The 7,873-nt window shown below is 38.7% G+C and overlaps 1 pseudogene; it reads right to left on the bottom strand.

Moving 5' to 3' along the window:
• Positions 1-5,944: 5,944 nt before the first annotated feature.
• LOC101593204 lies at positions 5,945-6,258 on the bottom strand (annotated as a pseudogene).
• Positions 6,259-7,873: the final 1,615 nt, after the last annotated feature.

Below are 7,873 nucleotides of genomic sequence, written 5' to 3' on the forward strand. Positions count from 1 at the left end.
CTATTGAAAGGAGTAACTAGTGCTTAATTTCTTTTAGTCTTTTCTCCTCTTTGATTTCTTATAACTTTTTAACCAATTTTGCAGGTTTATATCTGGTAACCTGAACAAGTAAGTTGAAGGTGATATTATGCAACAACCATTGTCAAATTCCTATTACTTTGTTTAATGAAATTTTCTATCATTTCTATTTTTTTTCTCTTTTATTTCTTTTGGTGGTACCAGGGATCAAACTCAGGACCTTTCACTTGCCGGGCAAGCATTTATTCCACTGAGGTATTTCCCTGGCCTCTACCATTTTGTTTTCTCTAAAAAATAAAAGTGAGGCTTCCTCTCCCAAGGCCCTCTCCCTTCAGGGCACAAAACAACAAAGTTCTGAGCTGCCTGAGGACAATGCAGGACTCCTGTCCCACTATATTCAGGCTCAGACTAGCAACATCTCCACAGATCTGGCAACTGGGCAAGTCTCATTCATTTCTTCACTATCTCAATGCATAGGTCCAGAGGCAGAACCAGATCAAACAAAATAAAACCAAACACAAGCCTGGGGAGGCAGGGGAATGGCATTCACAGAAAATGTTCCTTTGTTATAATGGCTTTAGCAAATAAATAAATAAATAAGTTTATCTAAATTTCTATTTCGCAATTGATTATTGTTATTCTTTCCTCTTTTTCCTAATTCTGTGAACACCCATAGTTTAGCCACAGTCCGGAATAGAATCCATTTCTGGGCTATTCCTATTCCAGGAAAGTGAACAACTAAATTCACAGCTTACAGATGTGCCTATTAAGAAGCTTTATCCTCTTGTTGCCCTTGATGATCACCCTGCAGGGCCTGACAGTGTGGCCGTCCACTTGCAGGTGAAATAATACATCATCAGAACAATCTGCATATCAGACCTGTGTTTTGCTCCAGTCAGCTGGTCATAGGAAGCTTCCCACGGAGCCTAGGAAAGAAGGACAGCAGTTGCGGCCATCTATCAAGTTTACATACCATTGGAGTATTAAAATATGGAGCACAGGAAGGGAAAGTCAGTGAGGAACAGCTAACATTGGGTAAGCACGAGGAATGAGATACCCTGTTTCTTAGTGTTTCTAATCTGCCAGAGTGGGATTGAGACTTTGAGAATTCTAACTATTGAGTGCTCTAAACCACTACTCAGAGCCTTCAAGCCGTTAGCAATTAGAAATTTACAAAAGAAAAAGTGCTGTTGTATTCTTGAAATTCTAGTTCTCAAGAATCAAAGGTGGGAAGATCAAAGGTGGGTTCCAGTCATGCAAGACCATCTTGGGAGTGTAAAGGCACCAACCTCAAAAAAAAAAAATAAAGGAAAGGAAAAATCATTGATGGACTGGCAACAGATCTAACAGATGACAACAAAGTTCTCTGGTACCATCTGCTGTTGGTCCAAGGCTGGCTGCAGCAAATGCTTGCTCTTATCTCTGATGGTGTTTGCACCTGCTTCCTCACCTTATCTTTGACAAAGGGACCAAACATACTCACTGGAAGAAAGATATCACCATGCATCTATCACCATGCATCAAACTAAAGTCAAAATGGATTAAAGATCTAAACATTAAAGCAGAGATACCAAATCTCCTGGAAGAGAAGGTAGGAGGAACTCTTGAAGACATAGGGGTAGGCAAAGATTTCATGAACAGAAATCAAATCTCATGGGAAACAGTTGAAAGAATTAACAACTGGGACCTGCTCTCACTGAGAAGTTTTTTCACGGCAAAAGAAATGACCAACAAAGTGAAAAGGCAACCCACAAATTTGGAAAAACTCATGACAAATAAGTACTCAGACAAAGTTCTTCTCTCTAGAATTTATAAAGAACTAAAGAACACTAGGGCTCCAAAATTTAAAGACCCAATCCATAAATGGTCATCTGAGATGAACACACGCTTCTCAGAGGAAGAAAGTAAAGAAGCGAATAAATATATTAAAAAAATTCTTCACATCACTAGCCATCCACCAAATGCAAATTAAAACAATATTGAGATACCATCTCACCCCAGAAAGAATGGCTATCATAATGAAATCACCCAACAACAAATGTTGGAGAGGCTGTGGGGAAAAGGAACCCTTCTTCACTGCTGATGGGAATGTAGACTGGTGCAACCGTTATGGAAATCAGTGTGGAGACTCCTTAGAGAAGTTGGACTGGAAATCTCATTTACACCAACTATTCCTCTACTGGGAATTTTCCCAGAAGATCTGAAAACATTATATCATAGTGATATATGTGTGCCTATGTTTATAGCAGCACAATTTGTGATAGCCAAATCATGGAAACAACCAAGATGCCCATCACCTGAGGAATGGTTGAAAAAGTTGTGGTATTTTTACACAATGGAGTATTATTCAGCTCCTAAGAATGATAAACTCGAAGCCTTTATATTGAAGTGGATGCCACTTGAACATATACTCATAAGTAAAATAAACCAGACACACATGTATAAATATCATATAGTTTCCCTAGTTTAAGAACTCAAAAGAAGAAATACAAATAGAAAAGTTTAATACAAGTAAAAGGAAAGCAGGATCTTAAGGACTAATTAATCAAGAGAGGGAAAGGAGAAGAGTTAGGAAACATGAGTAAGTCAAGCCATACAGTTACATGTACAAGATGGGCAAGGCAATGATCCTGAGAATATTCAGATGATTTTTAAGCTAGCAGTTAATTGAAAGATTCTCACCCTAATAATATATACTGATACCTGTGAACTAAGCTACTGCACTGCAGATGGTAATTTGTAATAGTAGTTTCATGCTTGGAGTGTCTGTCATTCTAGTCTTCTGAATATGGGCCGCTTGTCATGACATGCCAGTTGCTGCTATGATGTCTCTCAGGTAGATGGTTGTTCAAGAAGAAGGGGGTGGTGAATGAAAGCAAGAGACAGGAAAAGGAATATTGTGGGACTGTCCTGCTTCAAGGTTGTATATGGTTAGATTTTTGGACTTATGTGTAAACATAGAAGTATAAAATTCTTTATGCCTATTTTTTAAATATATTCTAATTTTTAAATGTTTTTATCATATTCTGTAGGGACTTAAAGTTCAACATATCAATACTTGATGCTTCCTCAAACTTGGGCAAACAAGTGTCTTCTCTGCCCCTGCATCATTTGTTCAAACAGAATTTCAGGTTATTAGCCTCGTTTAAACAAAAATAATGCTCTAACCAGGTGAATCAATAGAAAAGGAGTGAAAATGACTCCAAAACGGACTCCTCTGGCTTTGGGACCTGAAGGGAAATTCTGCCCAGCAGGGCGCGGCCTCTCAGTCCTCAGAGCTCCTTCCATGGTACAGCCCAGTAACTCTGCAGGGAGCTGCGCAGCGAGTGGGGTCAGCACTGAGGAGGCAGAGCAGGGAGTCCACACGGAGGTCCCTTACTAGGGAGGAAGTGCTTGACACGAGGGAGAACTGATCCCAGTGTAGCAGCCACAACAAAAAAAAAAAGTTTAGAAATACAACACTGAAAAGGAAAACCAAAGCCCAAATCCTAAGCGCAGTTTAATACCTTAGAGCGCTTGAAAAGAAGCGAAATGTCACAAGATTTATGCATTTGTATGAACTCTTTTGGAAGGTAGGTTCATGAAAAATGCATATTGCATAATAAAGGGTGGAAAATAGGCCAAAAATGGAACTAGAATAGAGTAGTAGAGAAAAACTGATTTTTGATGAGGGATAGATTTAGCAATGTCCAATACACTAATTATGATGTGGATATGTTCTGGACATTTTGTCAAATAAAGTATTATATCAAAAAGAACTGTAATACATTTTGTAAAAGTAAATGCATTTCCATATAGTGAAAGGAAGGCAATACTCTTTGGGAACCTAAACGTGTCATACAATTTTGTATTAAACTAAAATATTACTAATGCATGTAAAAAATAAGCAATAATTAAAATAAATAGGAATTTGAGTACTGTGGTTCAATCTCAACAGAATAAAATTCTCTTATCAAAAATATCACTCAGGAGACTGGCTCCACTGCTCAGTGGAATAAGTGATTGCCTGGCCAGGGCAAGGGCCTGAGTTCCATCACCAGTTTGAGAAAAAAAATTCTAGGCTAAAACTTTGACACTCATTTTTAAATGTAGAAAATAGTGAAATTTTTACAAAAATGATCATTTCTATGTTAAGATCTGTAGTATATAATTATTTCAAACATCACTGAAATAATTAAAATGTACAGCAAAACTAAAAAAGTTCAGTAATCGCTTGTACATTTTGCTAAATCTATTCTATCAAGATAATAATACCCCACGCCTCATGACAACACTGCTCATAAATGGATATATGATGAAATAAAAATATTAAAGAATTACATGTTTCCTATTCAATATGTGCAAAATAATAAGAATTTCCCTTAAAGCACTATAAAGCTATGTGTAAACTACTGGATTGTTATTTTTAAATCTTAGGAGTTGTTAGTGTTAATACATTAAATTCTAAGATATCTCTTTTTTGGCCAACAGAATATATAGCATTGAGTGTTAATTCTGCATAGTTTTTCTTTTTTAACTTGAAATGTCTTTTCTCTCCTAGCTATGAGTTTCAAATGGCCAAAACAAGAAAAACAAAACAAGCATCTTTTCTATGAATGCATGATGATAGGCTATAGCACGTTTGTGACTCTAGTTTCTTTCTATTCAGGTGACTTTATGGCTTTATACCATGACTGTTAACATTATTTTAACTTGCCATGTGTAATATTGCCATGTAGAGTAAAATAAAACATTGCAAAATTTGGTAGCTTTTTGAGTTAAGCACTAAACATCCGAAGTTTATTCAGAATCTTATGTGTTGTACTTGGTCAATTTTGTGATATGTGATCTATTATTCTGTAACATCTCTTCTAAATAAAACATTGAACATACAGCAAACAGAACACCTGCTCATTCTCAAAGGAAATTTCAAATTCCAATCAACAGTGGACTCTAGAGTTTTGTATTGTAATATTTGGCAGTATAGTGTTAGCTTTATAAGCAGGCTAGATTCTTGATAACTCCATTATCTACTCAGTACTATTTGTACTTAATAAAGTGATACTTAGCATAATATTTCTGAGTGGAAATATTCAACACGCTGAGCTTTTTTGTAAATTTCAGCAAAAACTTTGGGCTTGCCTTCACTAGAAGGTACTTTAAATATACACCATATAGCTAATTTGTTCTTTCCAGCACACTACTAAGGCTTGTGGCTGAAATCAACAAGCAAATTAGTATTTTCATTCGCTGTCGTAGTAGCTCCTGATTGAATTCCTGATGGTTTACCACAGCTACGCATTTCTTCAGTGAAATCATACAAGTTGTGTGATTTTTTTTTTGAATCCACCACATTTCTTGTTTTTAGTAGCATTTAGTTACATCATTTATAACGGCATTTTTTATAAAAGAAATTAAGACTAGTTCGTACCTTAGTTTGGGATTTCTTTTAAAATGAACAACAAGAGAACTAGTTAGGAGTTCACAAAGAATATTTCTGCACGATATGCTGACCATAAATCCAAATAATAAAGTACAGATATGAATTTCTTAAGCTAATAATCAACTTTTTTTAAACAAACCTATCTTTTTAAAATCCCATTTTTATAAGTAAGTACTAGAAACGCTCTTGAAAACTAAATGTAGATAGTATTCTCAGCCCAACTTGTTAGGGTGGAGCCTCATCTTATGTGACTATCAGATTTAGAGCTAAAAACCAAATGGTGTCACAAACAAGTTGTAGTCCAGGGCAGCATCATCAGTACCTCAACGAGACAGCTTCCATGTGTCCGTCATCCTTCTCCTCTTCTCGCTTTCACTTACTTTCTCCTTTCCTAAGGAAGCAAAAAATATGTATGTTTACCAGAATTCCGAAAGTCAGTTTGTACAGCAGTGAATGAGTAACTTCGGCCTTTGGAATTGCAGTCACTTTCATCAGATATTTCCTTCATTCTGGGTCAAGGCATGGTACAATGGGGCGAATAATATTCCCAAATGCAGTCTTGAGTTATGAAGCATCCAGATGAATGTGCGTGAGCATGCTGCCAAGCTGCCTTCTGCTGGGCTGCAATATGCTGCTGCTCGGCATGATCCCGGAAGTCCTTGTTCAGAGAGGGCCTATAGAGCGTGATGCTAGCTCCTGGATGATTTGTTGAAGATTGGTTCTGCATAAGTAATTTTCTTTTTTCTTTGTCCAACTCTGCTAAGATTGCAACTCTATTTTTGTTTTGAAAACCTTGTCCTGAAGAGTTTGCTGACATCTTGTTTGCTTCAACTGTGCTCAGTAGCAACTGATCAGCCCTTTACCATCACCTTCTAGGAGCATAGGACCCAGCAACCACACCGAAAAGCTTCCAGTCCGACCTGGTGGTGGTGCTCGCCCATACGCCCAGCACTCTGAGAGGCTGAAGCAGAAGAACGACAAGTTCTAGCCCACTCTGAGCAATTTAACGACTTAGCATGATCCTAATTTTTAAAAAATAGGAATGAGGCTTGATTCCTTCAGGACAGCCCGGGATCAAAGGGGCTAGAAAGCAGACGCTAGCGTCCAACACATGAATGGTCAGGAGTCGGCTGCTGTTGAGGCACAGTGCGAGAGGTGGCATTATGACCAGAGGGGTCAGGGCCTGTGGTGAAGTGCTGAGCCGGGGGCCAAGGGGGTGCTTGGAAGGTCCGCGGCGGGCGGCGGGCAGCGGGCGGCAGAGAAGGGTCAGCGGGAAGACTGAGGTCCGCGGGGAGGTAGCCTCTCCATGGCAACAAAGAAGCAAGGGGAGGTCAGGGCCAGGGCCACAGCATGGTGCTCGGAGCTGCCAGCTGTTCTACTTACCTCAGAAGCCAGGGCGCCGTGCAGGCTCACAGGGGGGCCGAGCCCACCCAGGCAGCCGCATTAGGGCACAGGTACCAGCAGCGCCACCTCTGAGCTGCAACTTTCCCGACCCCAAATTGTGTGATTTTGAACTAGAAAGATAAGACAGGCATGAAATAGACATCAGTCTTCCAAAAGAGAGAAAGAGAAGAGAAGAAAGAAGTGCTGGTTACCAGCCAGGTTCAAAATCTTGCAAGATAAATTTTCTTATATTTTAGGGCTTAATGATAATTCTTCTTGTCTAGCAACAGTATTCTTCAAGCCAAGATGTTTCATGGAGGATATTCTTACCTTCTTGGTTGAAAGATAAAACACCTTCATAATGAAATATTTCAACTGTTCTAATGTATCAAGGGATCAGAAATGTTCCTGTATGTCATCTCAGCTCTTGTTCCCTTTGCTCCAAACCGACAGGGTCCCTGTTGGTGTAATCCAGCCTCTAATCCTGGCATTCTCAGGGCTGGTTGCCTAGCCACACCCCAGGTGATCTCAGCACAAAGGGCTGTCTAAATTTTGCAAAGACTATTGCAAAGAACCTTGAAGAAGAATATTTATTTTCTGCCCTAAATAGGTCATCACTGCCATTGTGCATGTGCTATAACAGTAAGAAAGGGTTTTGTCTCTAGATTAGAAGCTGCAACCAAATATGAGGGTGAGAGAACTTTGGACACTGAAAATGGAACAACAGCTTCAAATAGAAGCAAATTATTTTATGGATGCATGTGTTCTGTGAAAGAATGGAAATAACTCCAATTATTTCATTGCTATTTTATTTTTTCTCATTAAAATGAATAAAAAATTAAAAAGAGAAATGACTCCACTATATATCAAATCACATTTTCTTTATGTACTACAAATTGTGCTGCTGTAAATATGTGTGTGCATGTATCATTACGATATGATGCTTTTAACTCTTTTGAAAGATATCAAGGTGGGAGTGAAATGAACGCCTGCCTCTGAGCAGCTAACACAGAGGTCTCCTACCAGTGTTGGTTTGCTGCATCCACAAGC

The sequence above is a fragment of the Octodon degus genome, unplaced genomic scaffold, assembly GCF_000260255.1.
Source record: "Octodon degus isolate 3935 unplaced genomic scaffold, OctDeg1.0 scaffold00529, whole genome shotgun sequence".
Lineage (NCBI taxonomy): Eukaryota > Metazoa > Chordata > Mammalia > Rodentia > Octodontidae > Octodon > Octodon degus.